This window comes from Plectropomus leopardus, chromosome 6, assembly GCF_026936395.1.
Source record: "Plectropomus leopardus strain MGB_pleo_1.0 chromosome 6, ASM2693639v1, whole genome shotgun sequence".
Lineage (NCBI taxonomy): Eukaryota > Metazoa > Chordata > Actinopteri > Perciformes > Serranidae > Plectropomus > Plectropomus leopardus.
The window spans coordinates 18750750-18773975 of record NC_142181.1 but is presented as its reverse complement, the minus strand read 5'-3'; the positions used below and the strand labels follow the sequence as shown (position 1 = coordinate 18773975).

Below are 23226 nucleotides of genomic sequence, written 5' to 3'. Positions count from 1 at the left end.
TGAATACATTGAATTCAAATACCATTCACTGCCTAGAAACTGTAGTATTTCTGGCATCTCTACCTCTATATATACACTACTGAGACTAAGATTCTCTCTAGTGCATTTCTACATGTTAAAATCCCTATCAGAGTCTACATGATGACACTTAGGAGCAATTTATTTAGGCTGTACTTCAGGCTTGCCATGCAGTGCGACTGCTTAAAAGATGTAAAAGTTTCAGTGCTTTTTTAATGGTAAGGAAAGCATTCAGTACAGTTAGGGTTTTAGTCCTCTGGGCAGTGTTTGACAGGAAATAAAATCTGTACCTTTGGCTTGTATACAGCCGCCTGAAGTGGTAAGGCACAAAGAAGAATGGAAAAAATGGGGAGGAAGATGGAGGGGAAATATGCTCCAGCAACAATATCCTCTCTGCTTAAACTTCACATGTCAGCACTTCAGAAGTTTCCCCATTATTATTTATCACACACTCCCTTCAAGAGCTTCAGACATTCATTTGATCTAACCTTTCATTCTCTGCCTACTATAAATTGTCTCAAGATGGATACATACATTCTCATTGCAAGTAATTAAAGACAAGTGGATTTCCAGACTGAATGAAACAGTGCTTTGAATGCAACAATTGATTCATCTCTGCAAATGTACTTGAGCTGTTGGAGGACGTTCAACACAAATTTAAGTTGGTAAAGCAGCAGTGCGAGCAGCGTCCCTGTTTTCCTGTTACCATTATAAAACAAATCTGTTTTACAGTCTGTCGACAGAGGAGTCAGCCAAATATAATGAGATCAAAACTGCAAAGACAGACCACCAGAACTAAACCATTGTTTATTGACAGAATAATAGCATGTGGTTTGCCTAAATGGCCAAATATGAGACTTGAATAGTGATGAAACCGTCATTTGTCTGCTGCAATGATGTTGGGAATTATTCATCAATTATTTTGCGTTCCTAAGTACATATTTGATGTGATCGGTCTCGTAGAAGGTTGAAAGCCACTCTGTGATTATAGCATCTATCAAATGATTCTGATTTGCAAGTTATTTGTGCAAAAATGAAAATGAATCCGAGTGAAAAGTGGTGCAATCCTTTCATTCCTATACGCCTTTCATATCGGAGACGTGTGTTTGGACTCATTCGTATGCAACAACTGTCACAGGTAATCTCTGGTTGTCACCATTAGCAGAGACTCAAGTCTTAAATCTAGTTCAATGTACTGCACTGTTAGACCAACGAATTACATTTCATTATAACCAGTTAAAGTCGCCAGTTTCACCTTCACTTGCCCACACATGCCTCTCCATCCTTGTCTTTCCTTTTCTTTTTCTTTTTTATTTCTTTCGGGCTCCTTTTCAGGGAGTCCGTTAAATTATTTTTTTCACTGAATCATCTAAAGAGCACTGACTCATTCAGACCACAAACACATATTTGACCCACGTCACAATGTCGGTCTGAATGGAGTTGGAACGTGGAGGTGGAGAAAATACTGAGATATTAACATGCTTTCCTGTCAATCTTTCTTGGAGGACATTTTTTTTTGCGTTGTTCACATGAAAAGACAGTCGTGTTAAGAGTGTAAAAAGAGGTTCAAACTCTGCTCTCCTGCTCACCTCCACACACTTGGCCAATCACTGCATGAAGTTGGCATGCCTTTTGGATTGCTGCTCTCAAAAATAGTTAATAGTTAATAATAAAAGGACACAAGGCCCACCAATTCTGACATTGGAAAGATGTAGATGGAGGGAGGTTCAGTGGTTCTTTGATCATCCGACAAACATTTCTGATTGAGAATACCCACACCAGTGGGATCAGTGGAGCCGGGGGTGACATGCAATCACCTGTATTTTTGTATGTGCATGCGTGTGTGTTCTTGCAAACACTGTGTGTGTGTGGTTCGTATGTGCTAACAGTTGGCGCCATGGCAGGATGCGTACCTGCTGTGACGCAGGAGGGCGATTTCATCACGGTGCTAAGTGATTAGGTTGATCTCTAGGGAGAAGTTTAATTCTCCTCTGAGTAAGGGTGCCATTAAAATGCAATGACATGAGATTAATGCTCATCTTGTAAGTGACATTTACTTTCTCATTCACCGTGGAAATTGTCTCGCAATATTGTGTGCTGCTGGGCCTTGTTTTGAATGCTGATGACTTTCAGGATGTGTAGTGACAGTATGAAAAATGTTGAATGCGCTATATAAAGAGGAAGGGTATCTAGCTGAGTAAGGGACAAACTGTAAAACAAGACCATCAGCAAAACAGGACGGTGAACTTTGAAACTGCGGTTTACAGTGCAGATTCCAAACCCAGTGTGTGGTGTTTAAATGGCTGTCCTCAGCATAAGTAATAGGACTGCTGAAACTGATACCTGACCATAAATTTGATTTCTAATCTAATACCATTGTCCTGAAGTTTGAAAATGTGTAGGACATCAGCAAGCAGGACAAACAAAGCCTTTCTGCGTCTTTTGATTTTCAGTGCGCCACCATAAGGGACACAACAGAATGTCTTCATGTATCAGGATTACCAAACCCTGTACAGTGTGAAACTAACGATGTTCGCCCATAATATGTCTATGTATTGTGTCTCATACAATCATATTCATCCTCTTTTGTGTTTTCTGACTCTTATCTCTTTTTTTTCTTTTTCTCTTACAGTGTGTGTACGCAGCAGCGCAGCATTCAGAGCCCAACCTGCGTGTGTATATATATACACTCTTGTGCGAGAGCCGGGGGTACACACACACACACTATATATGTGTATGTGAGATGAGGAGAAGCTAAGTGGCTACCGCAACCACCCGGATCAGAAGATGGATTAGAGCCCCACACCTCAGGAGATCAAAGGTAGGAAAAGATGTTTGGTAATCAGCCGCCACTCACCCGCCCTGTTCAATGACTGCATGGAGGGAGTGAAGAAGAGCGATGGAGAGGGAGGCCATAATGAATCACAATGAGTTTAGGCTGTGGTCTCTCCTTCTGTCATGTCCATAAACTCTCTGTTCGTCTGTTCTGTTAAGACGGACTGAAGGAGGAAATTTAAAGAAAGCGAATCCACCTTAAAAAAAACTTCACAACTATAGAAAAAAGTATCCTGTATTACTGAGTGTATTTTGTAGATAAGTAGCCAAATTTTGAAAATCTAATGAGAAGGTGACCTCTAGCTCACTTGGTAGAGTGTCTGCAGGCTTTTGGTTCCTGTTTTCTGTTGTGCTGTCATTAAAGGCAAAAACTACCCCAAAAAGAAACTTAAAAAATGAAACCTAATATCCTGACAAATTATTTTCAGCACAGCTAGGATGTCTTTTACTCCTGGACCCATCATTATAAACACATTTAGGCCCTTTGTACAGATAAACAGATATTTTTAATAAATTATATTTTTCCCCTCAGTTTTATTAAGAAATTGTGACCACATAACCTTTGTTTTAAAAAATATCTTTGTCCACACAGAGATATTTAAAGCGAAAGCATTTTATAATTTTCATACATCAAATACTTTACGTTGTTTATGAAGTATTCTGATGTTGTATTTCTTGCTAATATTTTATTTTTTACTCTCCCATTTTATTTTGCATGTTGGTAATAAAGATAACAAAGAAAGCAATCAAGAAAACAAACACTAGAATGCAAAAACGACCCTAAATGCTCGCAGGCATTAGCCGTCTTTAGCAGACTCCCCTCTTCACAAAGGTAGTAAAGTGCACAGGCTAACGTGACCTTTTTAAAACACCTACTCTAAATCTCATCACCGTTGATTGCGCTTTGTTATAAGGACAAAGGAGCTCATTCAAACATACAAGTGATGCTCAGGACATGCATATGTTTTCCTTCCACCCAACAACAACAATCCTGCTGTGGAAAGTGTCCTACCATCTTCCTGTTCAACTGATTCAAAACTGTTGTTTCTGGCAAATTTTAAACTGTGAACATTGAGGTGGGGAACAAGCATTGAGTTCAGCAGATGCCTGCATGTGTCTGTGAAGTGGTACAGCAGTACAAAGTTTAAGTGCAAAATACTCATTAAAACAAGCGATGCTAACAAAATAATTAACCCATAGTCCACTATTGGTCTTTCTTGCAGTTGCTTGTTACGAAAAGCAGAAGTGGTCATGCACAAAATAAGGAGACGATGTCTTAGTTTCCAAAAAGCTTGTCAGCACAGAATGACAGTGACTGGAGTTGTACAAAATCTGCACCTAAAGAAGGCAAAACAAAAACCTCCATTTTAATGACCTAAAATTCAGTTTGTATGTAGACAAGAGGCCAGAACACGGAGGATAGTATTCAGTTTCAAAAGTATTTGTACACGTGTAGACAGGGCCTTAATTATCTTTAGTTAAAAGTATGAGATTTCTAATGTAGTGAAGATCCAAAAGTTTCCAAATATATCATGCTGAATTAAAGAGAATATGTGAAAATAAAGCACAGGTGTCTAATTTTCTTTTAACATCAATATGGAATATAAAACTTGAATATTATAATATAGCAGCAGAGAGAATCTATTACTGACTGTTGAAAAAGTGTTTTATTCTGTTGACTCTACCAAAGAGGAAGATCTGGGTTCAAGAGGCTAATCTGAGTAGAAAACTGTCAGCTGTCTAAAACATCAGGAGGGACCTCTCATCAGCTGCCCACGTCTCTAATTTTGTCCGCGATTCCAAAAAGGTCTTGTGTTTCTCTTGTGAGTTTTGTCAGAGAAACAACAGAGCTAGAAAAAAAACACAGTTTTGCTTTTACAATTGTGATTAGTATTCTGCATTATTATATATATATATATATATATATATATATATATATATATATATATATATATATATATATATATATATAGTATTCTGGCTTCATCCTCAATATAAAAATAAGCATTGGTGAATGCAACAATTCCAGGCGAGTTCTCCGGTAGTTGTTGAAAGTAATTCATGACAACGCAGGAAAATTGCTAACTGAATAGAAGCAGATGAGGCAGGGTAAAGAATAGGACGTAATAACGCCACAAAATAATCCCCCACAAAAGAGTAACATTGTAACAGCTTCCAGTGTCACGTTTTCTTTAAGCTGCTTGACAAGAACTTGCCATTACAGAAAAAAATGTGGACACTGTAATTAAATGGCTAAAAAGATCTTATCTTCAAGGCCAATCTAGGCGCCTACTTGGGGGAAAAAAAAGAAAATGAAATCAAGCAAACACATAGCTCACAGCAACCTTACAGGGAGACTCATTCTTTTCTCTGAGTGCCTCAATGTGTAAAAAAAAAAAGTGGACTTTTTTTCACCATCACAAAATGTTTTTTACAGCACTTACTTGTTACAGCAAAAGCTGCTTATTGGACTATAATTCAGAACTGTTTGCGTGAAAGGGGATTATTTTATTGAGAGTTTTTTTCAGCTGAGAGTTTTTTTTTTGTCCATCTATGTAAAATGGATCCATTAAAAATGCATTTTCTCTTTTTCCTCTTTTACTGGTGAGTGGTTTCTAACAAGCCTAGCGACTGAACTTTTACCTTCAGTTACCTTCTCAACAATTTCAAGACGACTAATTTTAGCATTATCATTTTAAAGAAGCACATATCCTGGATTTCATTCTTTTTTTGCGTCAGCCATTGTGAGCGTCAATCATTTCACATTTTGCAATGCTGCTGTGCAAAGTGCTCCTCCTTGGCTCCTATTTGTCACTATAGTTTAGAGTGAGAGCTTACATAATACTCAAGGTTCTTCTGAACAGTGGGGACAAATCAATGTGTAGTCATAATAAAACTTTTCACATCAACAAACTCAGCGTTTGCTCAAACTCTGAGCAAACTGGGAAATGCAGCATCTCTTTACCATCTCCTCCATCTCCTTTTAGGCTCATGAAACAATGTATTTCATTCATCAGTTGATGAATCAGACAATCAGTTGTTGCCATCAGCTGATGGCAGTGAATGTCAGCTGATACAGATGTGCAGCTAATAAATCAATGCATCCCTTGTTCACTAAATATTCATTAATTCAAAAGTTTTGTGTAAAGATGACCAATTTTACAAGTAAATCATGTATGCAGATCAAGATAACCTACATGTGGTTTTGAAAGCTTCAAGCATTTCATGTTTTAATCAATAGAATGAGTTTACTGCAGCATTTGAGCCAAACCTCACTATCTGGCTTCTTTCAGGCTCCTAGTTCAAACAATCAATAGAGATTTTAGAAACAGCTATTGCAGTTTCTCTTTCAGGACTTTGTGTGTTGTAGGCTTGTGATTCTGTGTTGTTCAAACAATCTGACCCAGGCTACCCTCAGCAAGAAAACAAAGTCTCAGATGACAATGTTCTGTTAACTTGAATATAACCTTTCATCCAACGTTTTGACGGCATAAAAACAGGTAGAAAATGTCAGCGTGTAATGGCTTTGTGTCCTCTTGTCCTCAGAGCCCCGCCTCTTCTGCTTTCTTTTTGACCTCTCGCTTACTGTATGTGAATTTCTTTGGTTCTTGGCAAAACCAGCTCAAAAAAGCTGCAGAAATGGTATATTTTGGGATAAAGGTGCCAGACTGGACCCTATAGCAAATGACTGAGTGTTTTTGCTGGTGCTGTCTATTTAAAGGACAGGATATGCTTTTGTCTGGAGGCTTCCCTGCAGCTGCTGCCTGCTGTCTTCTGTTCAGAATCAGACGGCGTCACAGGAGGCTTATAGGTGAATACTGAGAGGATCTGGATTTGCTCAAACTATCAACAATAAATTCAGCATGTTTTTATAGCATCAAACGGGATGTTAGAAGCGTAAGTTAGCATGCATGTCCTAGTTTCTAATAGTTCAGATTTCGACTGCTAAATCTCTTTTCGAGGTCGATGCAAAATTCTTCTTTAAATCCACATTAAATCGATTTGTAAGCTGACAGATTGCACGTGTCAGTGCGGGCGCTACACCAAATAGATACTGCATGTTCAGTGTGTACAAAGAATGATGGAAAACATGTTTCCACCAGAATTTTTTCAATTACTGTGACAAAAGATATCTTAACCGCACACACACGTACACACACCTCAGAAAGTTATGCCACTTATTTAGCCTATGTCGTATTACAAACTCCTAAGTGTGCCAGTGACAGAATAACCCAATTCATATTCATATGCAGGATAACATGCTTTTCATATTTTTTAAGCCACCACATCCCCCCACAGGCAGCTCCAGTATGCTGTGAATACAAATGCCAGAACACACAGTATGCTGTAAAGACATTGAATTTCTCTGCGGCAATGGTGCCCTGTGAAATCTGTTACTGACAGAATTTGACTTTTTACTGACTTTGGCTCAAGGAAAGTGGTTTGAGGAGATGGTTTCAATTTCATTGCCCACATGTGCAATCTTGCATGAGATGCAAATATTGAATATCACTTTGGAGCAGATGTTGTATTATAGCCCCTCCATGTGTGTCAGCCACAGCATTCAATAACGCCACTGGGTAAATACTTCTGCTCAGCCTTACTGGAAATGTTGAAATGTTTCTGGTATGTCATGCTCGTGAAATAATCTTTGCTGCACTTTGTTTATTGCATCATTGATGGCCTCAGCACTGCCCGTAGCAAATTCTTCTTCACCTGCTTAGCAGAAGCACATGTCTGATGAACTCAGTCCCCTCTTTCCAAAATAAGTTGTATGTGCTTTGGTGTGTGTGTGTGTGTGTGTGTGTGTGTGTGTAGTCTGAGATGTGTGTGCATGCATGTGTTTAATGAGCTGTTTGTTGACTTGAATTCATGAGTCTGCCTTTAGTTCACTTCTGTCTGTGTTGCCGCTGGGCCACCTGCCTTTTCCCTGCCTTCTTTCCTGGCTGCTCCTGAGAAGCCGAGATAAGGCCCACTGATGTTTGTCTGCTCCCTGGCAGATTACTGAGGCAGACAGGTACAAGGACTCTGGCAGACAGCTACTGTATACTGGAGGCCAAAGAAGAACTTGTTTTGGGATGCCTAAGCTGACCACAGCACCAAATCCCGCTTGAATGCCATCTGGCTTCTTTTAGAAACGTGCTGTTGCTGCTCAGCCAATTACAGTTCAAAGAGAAACACATGTGAGTCAATATGGGATATATCTGGGAATTTCTTTGATCTATAGGAACTTTAAATGATAGGTAATGTCAATGTGGCAGGTTTTCCTTTGATGAATGTAAATTGAAATATAATCAGTAATCTGCATAGGCTAAATTAGTAATATAATTTCAGAAGGTCATCAGCATTCCCTGGACAAATTGAAAATACAGAAAATACACATACACACTCCAAATCTTAACGTGCTGTTTAATTATTAGTATTCTTTGAGAAATCAAAAATCCTATATTCTGCAGGCTTAAATAGGTAAGTGAAATATTTTGCAATCAAAGAGTCAAGAGTTGATTTTTCTCTATTTCATTTATTCTGTCTTTTTTCCAAGAGACATTAAAAAAAGTTTAAATTGAGATCATTCTAGGATTCAATAGTAGACAAAAGGAATAAATAATTTACAACATTCCTAACAAAGATGTTTTTTTTCTTGTACTTTGCTAAAAACTTGTCAAAATAATGTAAATATGGGTTATAGTTGTCATATGTCGGTGCTGTAAAAGATCCAGTATAAGCTGTAATTTTGCTGCTTAAATCATGCTCATTATTTTTGAAAAGTTGCTAATGGAATGCTGATGGGGTTTCTCACTATGATGGCTTTCAATGATGGTTACGAGTAGACATTTAAAAAAACAAAAAATAAGGTATTTTATGCAGATGTGGGTGAATGATTATCAGCAAAAGCTTTCAAAAGTGAGGAAATATGATTAAAAATCAAGTGATCTGTCTACAATTAAGTGTGAGCAAGCATGTGTGTGTGTGCCGTTTGTATGTTTAACTTGAGAGCAACGCACTGTGAAAATTTAAGGTATGATTAAAGCACATGCTGCGTGTGGAACGGCCAATTAAGGCTTTTCTGCTTTTGTGAAGAACATTTTACAGACATAAAATTATACTGTACCTCTTTCTTACTTCACCCACAGAACTCAGGGTAGAGAGGGTGAGGAAAAGCATGGAACTAAAATCAGCTCCTCCAGGAGGTCACAATCACAACAGTTAATGCAAATTCATACAATCCCAGTGAATTCACTCCAACTTTGCAATTTTGTCTATTCACCACAACTTTACCACAAATTTGACTTATTAAAACGATTAAGATCTCATTTCGTCATGCAGCATTTTCAATTACATAGTCCCTCTTTGCCCCTCTTACTTGCTCTCTCAGTTTATCATTAGACTACTGCTGTGGGAATGTGAGCTCAAGGCTTACTGTTAGCATCACATGGCTAATGTTACCAAATGGTTATTAATGGGTTTGACAAGAATTGAATCATTTCTGTATCAGTGTGAAATTTTTGGTACCAATTAATGGTTTGGTGTTGAATGTTCGGCGCCACTGCTGTGTTAGCTGGTGCTAATTAGGGGGGCATATTTGCGTTACTTAGACAAAGAATGAACTGCCCTACTCTCCCTCCGTGTGGCTAGTATTCGTGGTGTTCATGGGTTGGATCGGGTAGGTTTAGGCAAAAGGAGTGAGACTGATTAGGTTGAGGGCAAGAATGTCGAGAGAAACCAGTCAGAGGCAGAGTAAAGCAGAGTAAGGCAAATCATTTTTTTTGCCATCCTAGGAAGTGCAAAGTTGCTGTTGAGACACACAATGTGACAGAGCTAACTGTTAGCATCACATTGCTAAAGCTACTGAAACTGTTATTTATGGGTTTAATGACAGATTCGAGCCATGTCAGTGTGAGATTGTCGGTGTTGGATGTTAGTCTCTGCTGCTATATTAACCTGTACTAACCGGGCAGAGAGAGCAGAAGGACAGTGACTCAAAGAGATGGTCCATCAGCACAGCACTAGCTGATTTTTAGCAATTGGCTGTTTTTACAACACCACCCCACCAGCCCTACCATCACAAATGCATTATCATTCTGTGGGAAACACTGAATGCTCGTAATAGTGGACTCTAAATCTAAGACAGCATTGCAACTATTTTTGCTATTCACTTGCCTCCTCAATTTCATTGCAAAAAATGAAAATGCCTAAAATCACTGCAATATGCAGTGCAATTTTGAAATTGTGATGGAATCAGGCATTTCAGGCTGCAGCACTCCCCAAAAAAAGGACTGTAAAATGATGTTATTGGGAGGTTATCATCTGCATTACACCCTTTTGACTCACATATAGTGGTCTATTTTCATAGTGCTCTTGTTTGAATGTTAAGAAAAGAGTGGTTGAGAGAGTTTCAAAAAGTGTAAAAAAAGGTTCATGTGCAGCAAGAAAAGGGTCATAAAGAGGGGAGACGATGTAGAAGATCAATTAGGTTAAAGTGAAAATAAACTGAAGAAGGTCAGAGTGTAAAATAGGGATTATAGATGGATCACAGGGTTTTGAGCACTTGTGTTTGCCTCTTAAGTATTATATTATAGACAAGGTTATTACCATGCTTAGTCCCCTTTATCAGACATTATGAGCTTATGTTGTAAAACAGCACCCAACTCCAGCTCTCTGTTTGTGTTATTTAAAACTCCAGTGTTGGTAGCTCACTGCAGTCTTGCCTCGCTGTCTGCATCTCTCTCATGCGGACACATTTTTTCTCTTTGTGTTCATTGTTTCTGTTTGATTGACTCCTGTTTGATCAGCGCTGTTTAAATAGTTGTCTCAATATTTATATGGCCAATTGTGAAGATGCCGTTTGATTGTGGCCCAACTGGCAGGATATAAATTGTTCACTGCTCCCCACACCATGCGGTAGACAGGTCCTTCCACTTGCCTGACAGCCCCACTGGAAAATGAAATTAGAGGAAAGGAGAGACGTATGAGCAGGAGCAGAGGACAAGGGATAATACGTGATTCACACACAGTAAGCCTTGGCTGTGTAGCACATCGAATATACATGGGGGAGAAGGCGTAGAGGGGATCTGAGGGTTTAGAAAGAGTTAAGAAGCAGACTTTTACAAGGTGAAGTACAGCTTATGACGGAGCTCAGAATGAATTAGACAGTGTAACTGCGACTGAGAGTCACTGACTGACAGATTAGCAGAATGACAAATGATTTATTTAACAATACCTCTGAAATAGTGGTAAAGCTCAAAGACGAATTTATTTAAAGGACTTTTTGCAGCTTTTCAACCAGCTTTGTATCATAACTATGTGAGTAGTATGTGTGAGAGAGATGTCTCTCTCTCTCTCGCTCCCTTAAACTCAGAGCAAACTTTGATAAAACTTTAAAACCAGGCAGTGCTGATCAGATGTAACTCAAGATTCTGTTACTGCGTTGCCTGTTTCTCACCTAAAATGTCATCAGAAACACATTTTAGTGCATGTTTAGCTGTATTATGCAAATTAGAGATCAAGAAGTGGTGCCATACTATTTCCCATATTTTGCAAATGGAGGTTGAAAATATTGAGATCAAAAGTTAAAACTAAGCAGTGCTGATAAAACATGACAAACAAATAAACTCATTGATTAACTGTTATTCATGGCTGATTGTTACCAGCTGGCCGCCATATTGCTTCCTGTGTCAAAATAGCGAAACTTACATTTCTTCACCTGCTAGAGGGAGCATTTATGGAGTGCTCCAAGGCTGACGTATTTCTGTTGTCCACGTAGATGTTAGCATCAACATGGTGTTCTCATCAAAAAGCCAAGGAGATTTTTCCATTGGATTTTGGATTATTGCAGAAAATATGCTCAATGACAAACAAATGTTCATGATACTTACATGCTTTGTTCAGCAGATAATCTTTACAAATGAACACCACTTTTATGATTTTTGAAGCCTACTTTTAAAGCATACACCACAGTCCCAGGACTTCAACGTGGCCATAGACAAGGATAATGGGAGTGCTAGTAGGCTAACATATTTCCAGGTTTTCATTCCTGGAGCACTCTATTGCTTGAAAACTTTGCAGTGCATTCTAGTAGTTGTAGGTTTTCTATCCGTCAAGTAATACAAATGCCACAGCCCTTTTTTTTCTGGCCGCGTAGCACCTGTTTCAAAAGTTTTGGTGTCTTACTACTGCATACACAGCCCAGTTTTATAATAGACCACATTTCCAGCAGTGAAATACTTCCTACACTCTGTCGGAAAGCATTACTGTAGGTAGACTACATGCTGTCTCAAAATGTAAGCATTTACTCGAGGTAAAAATACCTGGTTTATCGTGTGATATATTTACTGTAATAGAAAGCTTAGATAGATGTATGTATAGCATATGGGTGAAGGCTGGGGTGGCTTGTGGTGCTTTACAGCTTGCAATCAATGGTAGCATATGGCCAGTGGATAGCAGTCACAAATAAGAATAGCAGCTAGATATTTAGAGCTGTGAGTTTATCAATAGAGAGAGCTGTCATTGGAATGAGATATATGCTATAGATGCTCAGGGAAAAATGATTATACTGGATGCAAAAAAAAGAAAGTTTGATTTAAGTTAGTTTGTGCCAAAGAATGTGAGTTGGCGTCATTTTTACTTATGTTGAATTATTTTTATGTTACAGCTGGAGGGGGGTGGAAAAAAAACCCAACCGCAGCAGGTTACTCTTGTTAGACCCCATAAAGATAAAGGCTTTTCATGGCTTTCATTCACACGTGTATTACTTTTTGTTAAAATGGACCAGACAGCATTTCTTCAACGCTTCACCTGTGGCTGTTGCACTACATCCTGTTGTGCAGCCTGTGAACATGGAGCAATGATTTTTGTCAGCATTATTAACTGCTGTTGGGCTTTATTTGGGTGCAGCGATGCATAATTGGAAAATCCAGTCCCATGAAACACAACCATAAGGTCTTCTTCTCTACTTGCATCACAGTTATTTATGAATGTACGCTATCTAGTCTTGGGAGTATATAAAAGATTTACGGTTAAAGTCTGTGGCTCAAATCTTCTCCCACAATTCACTGGTTTTGTTGATTTTATTCTGGTTGTATTTCTGCAAGTTGAGTCAATGGCCATGTATTACTCTACTGAGGATGTGATTGCCTGTTGAATGGCAGTGAAAATCCTCTACAAGTACTCTGTCTAAGATCATAGACAGGAAGAAGGGCAGGGAGAGATGGATGGGTTTTGAGGAGAGGTAAAATTAAATATAGAGGAAAAGGGAAGGACCAAGTGAGAGGAAAATTAAAGACCACAGGTACGAGGAGAGGCAGTTGAGAATAAGAGATAATAAGGAGTAGAGAAAGGGGCTTAGAGAGGAAACTGTCAGAGGGTTTAGCAATAGGAACTGAGGCAGGGAGAGAGACATGATACCTCAGATATTGGAAACAGCATGAGAGGAAGAGAAGGAGTTTGATGAGTGAGTGCAGTGGGCAAAGTCACCGCAGCATCTCCAGATATGATCAGCGCGAGGATGAAGGGCAGCGGTGGGTAGAGAGGCTAGACGCGACAGCTGGCTCCAGTGGTGTGTAGTGAGGGGTGGTATTGTTTCAGCCTTTGTAGACGCGCTTCAATCCCATTTACAAATTGGAAAGACCACCAGTCACAGTAGCACAGAAACTGGCGGCTGTCACTGGGTAAGCTGGCTGATGGATGGCACCACTTTGCTTGGCGGCTCTAATGATAATGGGGCAGAGGAGGTCATAGTTGGATTATGACTGCCTGGTGGCATGACGACAGTGGCGCTGACAGTACTCTGTCTAGTTGATAAAACCACTGCGTTCCATTTCATTCTGACGATAATTGACTGGTTATGGCTGGTTAGAGGTATTAATGGGTCCAAAAATTGGATACACGTCTAAGTCCAGATCTATTCTGTAATGTCCAAAGGGTACAATGACTATGCTTTGTATGTGTGAGGTGATAATGCCTATTTAACACTGGGTTTAACTTATTCAGTCTCCAGCCAGAAAATTGCTGTCTTGGTAGAAAATACCATCTGTACGTGTTAGAAGCATAACACATTACAAGAGACGTGCAGGATTAGGAAATGACTGAAAGATACTTTAATAATTATTTGCCACAATAACGAAATTTCTAAAAAGTGCTATTTGAAACAGTCTGTTTGAGATGCCTGTGAACAGGGGGATTTCAGTCAGCTGTGCTCCTTGCTATAAGGGGAATGAAGCACACACAGAGAGTAGCCAGGCACAGCTTAGTGCACACAGAGCAGCAAGAGGATTTGTCTTGCGACTTTGGTTCTGTCACAGTCTGAGTATGTCTGAGATGCATACTGTTAAAACTAGAACTGATCTAGAGCTATACAACTGATTCCTCTGGTATTTTAGGGTACAAGGTACTCCAAAGTCCTTTAGCCTGGTGTAATATGACATAGGAATTATCTACAATCTGTCACTTTATGCTGCTGAGGAGCCTGCTGGGATTCAAGGTTTCTGATACAATCATCTCTTGTCGCTTTCCTTTAGCACTTGGGGTGCAACAGCATACAATTTCTTACATGTTGCTTCTCAGTTTTCCAGTCATGGTTTGGTATATTATCAATACAGCACATACAACAAATGGAAAACATTTTTTTTCCATTGTCTTTGTAAACAGACAATGGATCATAAGACAGAAATCTTTCTTTAAACGAATACTTGAGCCCCACAATGACCATTTGTATGTTAATTACTCACCCTGTGCTAGAAGAAATCTTTGTTTTTCTCACACGCCTCCACATGATGAATGAAGAATCCAAAAAAACTGAGAAAAAATTCTTGATGAATTAACATGAAAAGTGACCACATTTAACGTCTTAAACTCTGCTGGACCAATCACTGGTCCCTGTGTTTCAGCTGTACGTTGCCCAAATCCATTTAAACTCATTTTAAAAATTATTGGAAATCTCACACTTTCAAAGCTACTTCAAGAGACCTAGGAAATTGTGAATTTCCACCAAAATGTTGGTGAAATTATAGATTATGAAAATCAGTGTTTTCAGAGGTTAAAACGAACAAAATATTATCATTTAGCATTTGCTGGCACAAACATACTTGTTTACAATTTTGTAAAACCAAAATAACAAAATCCACTTGTTAACAACCAATCTAAACATGCTTTTTATTTCCAACAGAATATTTGGGGACTAAATAATTTGTAAAAATTGTATACTGTACTTTGTTGTTTATACGGTACTTTGGTTCAACAAAAATATAATCAAGTTGGTTTGTTCTGAGAAACAGTAGAATAATTTTAAAAGTTTTAACACCTTAAACTATTGATTTTCAAAATTCATTTTAAGTTTAATCAGCATTTCACCAACATTTTGGTGGAAATTCCAAAGTTAAATTAAATTAAGCTGATTTAAGCAAAGTTCAGCCGAAACACAAGAGCCAGTTATTGGTCAAGCAGGCTTTAAGAGGTTAACAACAGCAAAACTATATGAAATGTCTATTTACAAACACGCACACAACTTGTATAATCCAAGTCTCATTTCTTATCCTCACTACTTCCCAAAAAGATGCAATTCACTAAAACTGTACTATTTTAAACACTTCTGCAAATGAGTAGTACGCCCTGAGTCCATGAGTGAAACTGTGAAGTTTTTCTCAATCACAGTTCTGGTAAAAATGCATGTATTTTTGAAGTACTGAGCATATAACTGGATAAACGAGACTTGGATTATACTGCACATAGTGTGTGGAAGTTTCAAAATTGATGTTTTGACATAGTTTTGCTATTGTTAAATCCGTTTTGTCCTTGTTCACTGTAGAGGCATGTAAGAAAAAGTTCAAGGTAACAAGGGATGAGTAATTGATAGACATATGGTTATTCTGAGGATAAAGTATTGCTTTAAAACACATCCTACTGGCAAAAAAGGAAATAAATATCAAAAGATCAGTAATGCCCTTATTCTCAAAAATGAAGTATATTTCTAAACATGTCCTTTAAGACAAGTTCAGGAAATGTAAACTCAATTTTAATTTTTTTGACATGCAAATCAACAGTAATGCTTCAGTATTAATCTTATTCAACAGGGCGTAGTGACTTGAAGGAAGCCTTGTACAAATTGTAACATCTTGTACCAACAGAAAGTTTTATTTCTGTACTTTTATTGTTGCTTTCAGCTGGCTCTCATAAAGCCCAAGGCTCTTGTCATTTCAAGACTAAATGCAACACAATGCTTGCCTTTGGAACTGTAAGCTAATACCGTTCCACATTAATTTAGCCTCCAGAAACCTCTCGACTCTTAATAATCAAGCAGTGAATTTGTATTCAACCCTGTCACAGTCCGTGCTGTAGTGAATGGAGAGTCGGGATGAATGAGCACAGCTCATGCGCCATATTTCTGTTCTCATTGGGCTTTTAGTTTTCACTGAGCCGTGAACAGCTCTCCCATGACAGCACAGGTAGAGAGCATCTGCAAATGGCAACAAGACAATTTGCTGCTGGATAACCTCGGTGTTTGCATCTGAGTGACAGGTCCTTATCAGAGCTCCCGCCTGCTGATCAAAGTTGAAAGGGGGTCAGGCTGAATTAAAGACTAGCTAATTAAAATGTCCAGGGAACATGCCAGTGCTCATTTCATTTATCTCCTCCAGCTCAGTTGGCGAGTGAAAGAGAGAGGTGAGATGTGGGAGAAGCGCAAAGAAGAGAATAAAGATGTGTTATCCTGCAAGTTGAACTTCAACTGATACCGGAGGGTGGATCATTAAATAGTCTCTCTGTGTGTTCAGTAACAATCAGAGATGTGTTTTTCATGATCTCATGGTCCCACCTCTGTGTGAGTTGATAGATAGACATGGCTATGGTAGATGTATTTGGTAGAAGTTTGGTGAGAGTTTGTTCACCTAAAAGCAGAGGTCTGTAGATGGATGTATTGAGGCCCCAGGCAGAGAAGCAAAGCTTGCAATGGGACATCCACAAACAGCCTTTTTTTGTTTTTAGCCTGCTCTCACTTTTTGTCTGTGGCATCGCCTTTTGCAAATCTCCCATTTTCACTGCCTGTTTGAGAACAGAGTCTGAGGTTAGTGGTGGACGTGGAGTGTGTGTGTGTGTGTGTGTGTGTGTGTGTGTGTGTGTGTGTGTGTGTGTGTGTGTGTGTGTGTGTGTGTGTATATACAGCATATGTCTGTATAGGGCATTTAGGCTGTTTTTTGGGGTGGAATAAAACTCACTATAAAATGTGCTGCATGGATTCTAACCCATGGCTCTGGTTTTCTCCCAGAAGGGTTTTGGCCTTTGTTAAAACATATAAAATATCTGTGTGGTATGTGGATTTTTTTTTTCCTTTGAAAGACTCAAAGAAGTGTGACAAATAAGATTTAAAAGGAATATCTCCTTAGGTACAAGGTAGATTTATTGGTAAAAATTATTGGAAATTACAGTTTGTCCTTGATCTTGCTACATCTTTGGAGTTGAAGGATGAGTTGATAAAAATAATCAGCTACATAAAAAATCCATCCTGTTGCTTGGGCATGTTGCTGCTGATGGCATCATACAATTTCTACTGTGCATTTTTTAAATTTGCATCTGAGTCTTGTGTACTGTCAGCTCTCAACCAGGTTTGTCCATCCAGTGCAATATCTTGCTCTGGGATGTTAGGGGTTAACCATGTCTCTGTGAAGATTTACACAGAGCAGCCTCTGTTTGCCTGTTGTTGAGTGAGCCTCAATCGCATCTCACCCACTTTATACTCCTGACATTTGCCAGAAAAAGGCTTGGTAGAGGAACAGCTCTCGGTCCAAGTCAGGTCTGCCTTGCCCTGATGCTGGCTCTCCTCCCTCTCTTCGCCTGGCAATTTTGGTTTTGTTTCTCCCCTCTGGTCTGACTGGCCACTCGGCATATGCAGTCTAAACCCACACAACTTTTCCTGATGTTGATAAGTGCTTCTCTATCATAGAAAAGTCATGCAAAAAAATAGAAAAACATAGCAAGAATTTGAGCAGCTACTCGCTGGCTGCTACATCTACATGTGCTGCCATCACCATAGCAAAGTCATAATACTCTTACTAAGTCATATTGAATTGAGAGTCTAACAGGTGCGATACAAGACCAAGACTGAGTCAAGACCAGTGCAAGTACCACACTGCACAGCACACTTAGTAAATGTGTCATGCAGTCTCCATTTTATCATGAGACTACTGCTGCTCTGTGCCTGTCACACACACAGTAACAAGGCTAACTGTTAGCATCACATGACTAATGTTGCAGATTATGAAGGGGTTTACCTAGTTTTGTCTTTTCAGAGTATACTATACTATAAAACCTACAGAAAACAAATGCATATTCCTCTTCATTCACTTCTTTGAATGCCATTCTGTATATACTCTAGTTGTGTATGCATATTGTGTACCTTGAGAAAATTTTATTATTAAATTTATAATTATCTAGTTGGCAGAAAAGTTTTTATTTATGTAGGATATTACTATTTTCAAATAAATGTTCAATTTGAAAATAACAGGTAGATTAACTAATAATGAAAATAATGATTAAATAATTAGTTGCAAATCTAGTTTCTCTAAAATAAATCTCCAACTTAGAAATCCAGCATGCTTATTAGGAATGTTTTCAGCATTTCAAACAGCCATGATATGCTGCTCGAAAAATAGAAAGTAACACTTGAGCAATAATGCCAATGTACTGGAGGTGAGAGCCTGTGCCATCAGGTTGTCTAATAATCTAAGTGTGTGTTCTTTCACACCAGAGTTTTTGTTGTGAAGGTGTCTGAGGCTGACTGACACTGAGAGCGAATCAGCCCAATGAGATGCCATGTTGCTCTGTGGAAATGATTACCTCAGGAGGAGAGGCATTAGATTGATGAGGGAAGTCTTTGCCTCTGTCCCTGAGATGCGCCAGTGCCTCCACCACCACCACACCGTTTAGACAGAGACAAGTCTCTCCCTCTCAGCCCAAATGACCCATAACACTTCCGTGGAGAGGTTTTTGTTTTTTTTTAAAGGAGGAAAATCTGTACCTTACCACCTCAGCTTAAAGTGACAAAATCAATTTAAGTATTGTGCTGCTTACCCAGAGGCTCAATTTCTTAATGTCATTAGTCACACCTTGCCTGATGTTACCCCAGACTCCTGGGGTAATATGTCTCTGAGCCCAGTTTAAAATGGATTTAAAGGCATTTCTTTTTTCTTAAAATGCCAGCAGAAAATTTTAAGTGTGAAATAAAGACGTGTCACACTCCACAAATTAAGGCGTGTCTCTCCTCAAAAAAATGTAATGCTGATTAATTGATATCTGAGGTTATCGATGCAATAAAGGATGATTGCTGAATGTCCCATTTGTTACTATTTGGCCCAGCCTTCTGAGTGTGATTGCCTCCAAGGAGGCTCAGAGACCCATTAATCAGGTCTTGGTTGATCGCTTCTCGGGTCAGCAGTGATGTGAGAGGGAAGCTCCTGGAGGTGAATGCTGCAGCAGTTTAATAGCTCACAGTGGACAAGCCGTGAAGCCAGCAGATTGCAACAGTAGTATTAGTAGTACTTGTGTGCTGCTCTGGATTATCTGAATGCAGCTGGTGCACGCAAACTTGTGATGAGATTTTGGATCTCATTTTCATATTTCACTCCATCCTTACATGTTTTTTTAAAACCCAGCTTACCATTAAATCTGTTTTACAATCAGGAGAGACAAGTTAATAGACAGTTAAAGATTATATTAGAATAAAGTGTATATTTGAGCTTTTTAGTACAGATATCAATTAGATTGATTATGGGGACGGGTTGAATTATGTCAGTAACACTGTCCCCAAGATGAATCATGACCATGATTTTTGATGGAGTCTGACATCAGTGGAGTGGTGGTGGTTAGATGCTGACATCACCTTCAGGAGCTATAAGCAGAGCACAACAGCGCAATAATTGGATTTATGATAGGCGGCTGTGATTAGTGATTGAGAGGAGTGGTAGCTTTAGGGCACAGCTAGATCAAGTGAGGCAAGCAAAGGCAGAGCCAGTACCTTCTTTTCATTTTGTATTTCAAACTGTGAATCTCTTGTGTGGAGCTCAACATGTTCTTATATGTGATCTGTGATATATCAAACTGACATCTGCATATTTATGCACAACATAGGCAGATATGAGACAATGGGCCTCTAGGCACCGGTCTTCAAAGACTCCATTGTCTGTCGTACATAGACACAGACTCTATGGTGGCTTTGCCTCTTTTTTGAAGTTTTTTTTTTCTCTTTTTGGAAACTTTGTGTCTTTGTGGACATTTTGTGGCTCTGTGGTTGTTTTACCTGTTTTATAGTTATTTTGTGTCTCTTTTCTATTCATTTGCATCTCTTTGTTGTCATTTTGGGACTCTTACTGGTCAGCAACAAGCAGCGACCTACATGGCTGAAAAAGTAAGCCAACATGCAAATGCCAAAAACTGCAGTTCTTTGAAAATCCACTTGAAGTGAGTCAATCCCCATAGAGCCCCCATGTAAAAATGCCCCACTGGACAGCAAACATAAACATGTTTACAGCATGGTGTAAAACAAACCTTTTGTTGTCTATGGCTAATGCCAACATTCATGACAACTGTATGAGGAGTGAGTTTTTAATTAACTCACCCATTTACATTTCATTAACGATTAAAATTGCACATAATTAAGGGCAGGCTGCTTCAATTGACAGGCTGAGTGCCGATAGTGTCCTCGGCTCTCAGTGAGATTCCCCCCTCACTCCTCACAATGCCATCCTCTTGCCTAAATATGATCACTTTTGACTCCAAAAAAACAAGATGACAATAACCAAAATGCTGGATTTAGGGTTTCAAAAAACAGTGGGTACACCATTAATTTTACAGTCTATGGACAGTATGTGTTAATTTGAGTGATGTTTTGCAGGTGAAGGCCAGAGGGGGCCCTAACTCTTTGGGCCCCTGGGTTTGTGCCTAGTAGGCCTGTCCAGTAATCTGTAATCCAGTCATTCCGATAACAGGACAAAATTTTGTTAATGGTAATTAAAAACAGTATTGTTTATCATGTGTAAACAGCAGGTAAACAGTGCGCGTGAAGAGCAAAAGAGGTGAAAGACACTGGCCAAATTACAATTGTGGAATACCTCAGCTTTTGTATGGCAACAATTTAGCTTTTAATTGGCTGTTTTAATTCTTCTGCATTCTTATGTAGAAATCTGTTTGTAGAGATTAGCCGAAATGACCAGGGCATCAAAGAGGAAGTCTTGGTCCTTATAGCTGCTGGCTACACTGGAACTTATTGGTCGTTTCCTGCAGAGGCTTATCATCGTTAGGCTGGTAATGCTGTTAGAGATTATGTTATTTGTGACACTGTTTATTCAATTCAAGGAACTGTAAATTTCAGGCTCTTATTTTTACTGTGATATAAAACTTAATTCATAAACAGCTTCCGTACCACTCCAGCATTCTTTGGGATTTTTATCTTCAACAAGCAGTTGACTGCTAATCTGCCCACTGGTGGGGCAGATCGTGATCCGTATTTGCAATACCTGTCGGCATCGCAGAGATCAATCTGGCTAAACTTTTGGGCTTGGTCAATGGTGTGAAGTGAAGCTGTAAGAGTTGCCTTTAGATGTTAAAGCGACAGCATAATAGAGGAAAGTATATGACTGGATAAGAGCCAGGAGGTGTGGCTGAGAGAGAGTAATGAATGAAAGTGCAGAGGAGAGTGAATGAAGACGTCTTTATGATTGAACTTTTGCTAAGCTCCATTTAACAACCGCTATAGCCACCACTGAGGGGGCATCAACAAACCATACACATCTGTTACTCATGAGCAAAATGGCCCTGTGACTCCAGAGTTTATTAATAGGAATGACTTCGGGGTAATACATTGCCACCCGGCTGCGTACAGACCTAAGTCAATGCTGTTGTATACATTAGTGTAATAATCATTTAAATAAAATCACTAAATGCTGACTTTTCATCTACAACTTAAACCGCTTGATCATGCATGTTCAGTTTACCCTAGGTTTATGTGGTCATAAGAGACGAAGTTGACTTAAGCAGCTATTAATTTGAATTACTATGAAATTCATAGATTACATGCCCATTGCTTGACCTGTCAGTGGTCAAGCATGAAGCCAAACTGCATTGTTGAGTACCCAAAGTGAAGTGGACGCTTAAGCCGCCTGTGTTCTTGTGCTTTCTATTCTGACTGTACAAGCTCTCACTTAGCATGCTGATCCTGCTGTGGAGTGGATCCTCGGGGAGATGGGAGGCAGTGCTCTGAGGCCAAGGCTTAACTCTGGGATTTGATGCTTTACCTTCTCTTGAGTATGCTCACTCTCTATTGATACTTTACACAGTATATATTTTGAAATATTCTGCCGGAGGCGCTTATTAGCGTCAGCATCTTTATCAAAGAAATGTTTTGATGTATCTGCCACAATCTTCTTTCTTCATATCCAAATAAGATCAGTGGTGGGGTAATCCTTAAAAAGTGCCTTATCTTTCAAGGCTCCTACTATATCTCAAATTTGATCACTGCTCTAAGTGCTGTGACTTTTTATTTTTAAGTAATGCAGTAACCTAGGTAGCATCATGTTTTGTGTTGAAACACCAAGATTCGAAGTCAAAGATCCTGAAATGCATCAGTCACAGCTGAGCTTGACTTAAATTAGCCTACATTTATTAAAATCTGCTTTTTTCAGCATGTTAGACTTGTGCCACGGCTCTAGCAAGGACATTGTGTTTGTGTTTGGCAGGAAATATACTTATACTGTATGACCCTGATATTGGATTTTACAATAGATAAGCACAATTGCTGTCAATAGTAACTTAATTTACTTAAGCAGCTTTTTGTTAATGATCTGAGTTGTGATTCTTCTTAAATAAAGGTCCAGTTTGTAGGATTTAGGGGGATGTATTGGCAGAAATTGAATATATTGTAAGTATGTTTTATTTAGTGTATAATCACCTGAATATAACAATTGCTGCAATTTTGTTACCTGGGAATGAGCCGTTTATATCAACATAGGGAGCATTTCTAAACCACACAGATCACCATGCTGCACCACCAGGTACAGTAGCCCAGAACGGACAAACCAAACACTGACTATACAGGGTCATTCGTGTTTTCGTTTTTTGCATTGGCCTCCGTAGGCGGCAGCCTGTCAGCAACAGCAGTGTCAGAAAAATACAGATTCTTTAAATGTGAAACTGCTTTATTCAGTGTTTTTACTGGTTGACATCCTTGGGTCTGTTTATTTTTTTGGAGAGAAAGAGACCTTGGTGGATAATTTGGCTTCTACAAACCTGCTGAACGTCTGGATCCTGCTTTGTCAGAGAAAAAAGCTGAGTACACATGAGTAAGTGCTGGGCAAGAGGCCCATCTGCCACATGCCGAACAGCGTCACAGGA

At 39.1% G+C, this 23226-nt stretch overlaps 1 protein-coding gene across 4 annotated transcripts in view; it reads left to right on the top strand.

The window, feature by feature from the left end:
• Positions 1-23226, top strand: part of grik4 (glutamate receptor, ionotropic, kainate 4) — a 391090-nt gene that overhangs the window by 93949 nt on the left and 273915 nt on the right. For all 4 annotated transcript variants that reach the window (XM_088078927.1, XM_088078926.1, XM_088078929.1 and 1 more), the window contains one exon: positions 2651-2839. The gene's annotated coding sequence lies outside the window, so the exon portion shown is untranslated. The remainder of the gene's footprint in view (positions 1-2650; positions 2840-23226) is intronic.